Genomic DNA, 4,420 nt, shown 5'->3' on the forward strand with positions numbered 1-4,420 from the left:
CAAGGTATCACGTCTATCATCTCTCCTCATGCCAAGTATCACGTCTATCATCTATTCTCATGCCAAGCATCACGTCTATCATCTCTCCTCATGCCAAGTATCACGTCTATCATCTACCCTCATGCCAAGGTATCACGTCTATCATCTCTCCTCATGCCAAGTATCACATCTATCATCTCTCCTCATGCCAAGGTATCACGTCTATCATCTACCCTCATGCCAAGTATCACGTCTATCATCTATCCTCATGCCAAGGTATCACGTCTATCATCTACCCTCATGCCAAGTATCACGTCTATCATCTCTCCTCATGCCAAGGTATCACGTCTATCATCTACCCTCATGCCAAGGTATCACGTCTATCATCTCTCCTCATGCCAAGTATCACGTCTATCATCTACCCTCATGCCAAGGTATCACGTCTATCATCTCTCCTCATGCCAAGTATCACGTCTATCATCTCTCCTCATGCCAAGGTATCACGTCTATCATCTACCCTCATGCCAAGTATCACGTCTATCATCTATCCTCATGCCAAGGTATCACGTCTATCATCTACCCTCATGCCAAGTATCACGTCTATCATCTCTCCTCATGCCAAGGTATCACGTCTATCATCTACCCTCATGCCAAGGTATCACGTCTATCATCTACCCTCATGCCAAGGTATCACGTCTATCATCTACCCTCATGCCAAGGTATCACGTCTATCATCTACCCTCATGCCAAGGTATCACGTCTATCATCTACCCTCATGCCAAGGTATCACGTCTATCATCTACCCTCATGCCAAGCATCACGTCTATCATCTCTCCTCATGCCAAGTATCACGTCTATCATCTACCCTCATGCCAAGGTATCACGTCTATCATCTACCCTCATGCCAAGGTATCACGTCTATCATCTACCCTCATGCCAAGGTATCACGTCTATCATCTATCCTCATGCCAAGGTATCACGTCTATCATCTACCCTCATGCCAAGTATCACGTCTATCATCTACCCTCATGCCAAGTATCACGTCTATCATCTACCCTCATGCCAAGGTATCACGTCTATCATCTATCCTCATGCCAAGGTATCACGTCTATCATCTATCCTCATGCCAAGGTATCACGTCTATCATCTACCCTCATGCCAAGTATCACGTCTATCATCTACCCTCATGCCAAGTATCACGTCTATCATCTCTCCTCATGCCAAGGTATCACGTCTATCATCTACCCTCATGCCAGGCATCACATCTATCATCTCTCCTCATGCCAAGTGCCTCTTGAGTTTGGGTCCTAATGGGTTTTGCACAGAGGAGACCCATCCTTTCCTGTGTTGGCCGTGTGCAGGAAGCCATTTTCTCCTGTATTTGGGGGGAAGCGTAATGGCGGCGTATCAAGGCGTAATGGCGGCGTATCAAGGCAAGCTAATGTGTTTGGGCTCATCTCCCATGTCAGACAATGGCTGCTGTGGTGGATGAGTCACTCAGCGCAAACATACGCACGCACACACACCTCACAGACCCACGCCTACTTTTGCACACACAGAAACACACACACACACACACACACACACACACACACACACTCACTCACACACGCATGCACGCGCACACACACACACACACACACACACACACGCACACACACACACACACACACACACACACACACACACACACACACACACACACACTATATTTAAACACTTTGGAGTACCACTTGTGTAGCATGTAGCCCAGCTCCGTGGATCTCTCTTCAGACGAGCAGATGCCGTTTTGGCCGCAGTTGTGTTTTTACCTCACCCCGTTGCCCCCCTCCTCCTCCCACCCCCCCGGTTCCGGTCCGGTCCACATGAGTTGTCCTTTGAGCGCCGACCCAGTCGCACATCATGATCCCCCTCTAACTGTGATCTCTTGTTTATTTCTTCCGTTTGAGCGAATCTTTTGGAGCATCTTCCCTTCTGGTCACCACTGGCAAACGTCCAGTGCTTGGCCAGATTTAATATGGCCGACGACAGCAGCACCCCTCATCTCAGCAAGGGGAGTGTGTGTGTGTGTGTGTGTGTGTGTGTGGGGTGGGGGTGGGGGGGGGGGGGGGGGTGCAAGGGGCCGCGCTATCTATGGCCCCTTCAGATGCCATTCATATGCTACAGTAATATAAACAGATCCATGTCCATGTCTCAAAGTTGTATTGAGTGTAATTTCATTGAACCTCATTGACCAGTCACTAAAATGACTGGTAAAACTATAAAGTATAAAGTCAAAGTCACCTATTCAAATATTATTTGAGTAAAAATCCTAATGTATCTGATATTTACTGTACTTAAGTATCAAAAAGTAATTTTCTGATATTAAATGTACTTACCGGTAAGTACTGAAAGTAAAAGTACAAGTAAATGCTATGTACATGTTAATAGAAAACCAAGCAAAAGATTGAGATTGTGTGGAAATCTACTTCTTGAGTTTTATAGCGGTTGGCAAACAACGTCATGGTGCATTACCGCCACCAACTGGAATGGAGTGTGGCTTGTGATTAACATAACTTGCAAGCTAGGAGAACTGATTCACCAAACCTGATTGCTTGCAGGCTACCATTTCTCCAGGTTTTACTTTGTAACTACGATGCGTAGGGGGAATGTAATGGAGTAAAAATATACATTTTATTTGGGAAATGTAGTGGAGTAAAACTGAAAGTTGACAGAAATCTAAATACTCAAGTAAAGTACACATACTCCCCCCAAAAATACTGTACTTAAGTATTATTACTTTGTTACATTGCACCGATTTCAGGCCTCTTTGATTGCTAAGAAAACCCTGCCGCCGCTGCTGCTTACAAAGTAAACAGTCAAACACTTGACTTTAGGGGATTTCCCCTGTCTCTCTTATGTGAAATGACCCTCTGCCAGGGTGAAACTGGATATATTTCCACAGGGAGGCCAGTTAAAGAAGTTAGAAAATCACGTTAGTGTCGCTATGTTTGTGTGTTCACTGCTCAGGGGTAATTGGGCTTGATTGGCTGTAGGGACGGTCCAGGAGGAAACTGCCCAGACTGAGACGAAGCGCCTGCATGGGAACTCAGCGTTTGGATGCATCAGCCTCCAAAGAACCCAGACTCCACTGAAAACGAGATCGCCGTCATCGCTGCAAACCCACATAATATCCTATCATTATCATTCCACCAGCATTTTAAAACATTAGGACCGAAAAAAGGGACATTCCACATCGAATAGGACGCTACGAAAAAACGTGCACGGCCTTCCGAAGTAGCTCCGCTGCGATGTCACACTTGCGTCCCCCGCCCTCTTGTTTATGGATCTCTCACTTCCTTCCTCTCCTCTCTCCTCTCTCCCCGCGGTGCGCTTTGTCGGCAGCCAGATCCTCGTACCCGCTCAGACAATGGGCATGTAACCTGGCACGTCTGGGAGACCAGAGAGAGAGAGACAAAGCGAGAGAGAGAGCGGGGCAGAGAGACATACAGTGAAAGGGAAAGAGAGCGAGAGAGTCGGAGAACCAGAGGGGTAGAGGAGTTTGCGGCGATGCCCAAACACAGAAGAAGCGAGGAGGAGGGGGGGTGTTAATCTGATAATGGCCCCTGGGCAGAATGACTCTTCTTGGGGCTGCATTGTGGCTGCGCACACAGTCATCTATCAGGCCCGGGCTCTCCTGTAATTACATATTCTTCATGTGGATACGAGCGGGGAGAGCAGAGAGGGGCCGGTCAGCACAGTGAGGCGTGGGATGATTGGAAAAGGACAATCAAAAGAGTTTTTTTTTTCTTCGTTTTTTTTTTTGCTGTGAAGACATTGAGATATGAGAGGGAGGGAGGAGAGGGAGGCCGAGAAAGAGAGGGCGAGATAGGTAGGTGACCAGGCTACTGAGATAAGAGGGGACAGGATTTCAGAGGTGGCCTTTCAGACGCTACCCGTTTGGGTTCGTTACGGGGCGAGATGCGTTTGCTTGCTTTAGTCGCCCTGCCACTTCCTGGAAACATGGACTGAAGTGAACATGTAATATATAAGGGCAGAATCTGCTTTCTGAGGAGTCCAATCAAATTTAGCCTTGGATAACATCTGTAATGCGAGGGCCACATTTGCGTACCTTGTGATCCAGTGTGTTGCTAAGGCGTCTAGTTTGAGTTTCTACCTCCGCGGCAGAAAAATAAAGCCAATGCGGAAGTGCCTTGAACCTGCATTCATTCTAATGGGCAGTAGGGGGCGACTCCACTGACTGCAAAAAGAAGTCTGCTCGTATGGAAGTCTACGCCTACGGGGAAATGGGCCCTACTTCCCACTCGATTTATGACCTCAGTAAACACACGAGTTGATGCTTTCAGTCGCAAGTTTCAAGTCTTCTCCAATACAGCCCTGGTGTCAGACTAGCTGCTTCTGGCTCCAAAAGAACAAGATGGCGACAGTCAAAAAGCCAAAC

This window comes from Poromitra crassiceps, assembly GCF_964638095.1.
Source record: "Poromitra crassiceps genome assembly, chromosome: 7".
Classification (NCBI taxonomy): Eukaryota; Metazoa; Chordata; class Actinopteri; order Beryciformes; family Melamphaidae; genus Poromitra; species Poromitra crassiceps.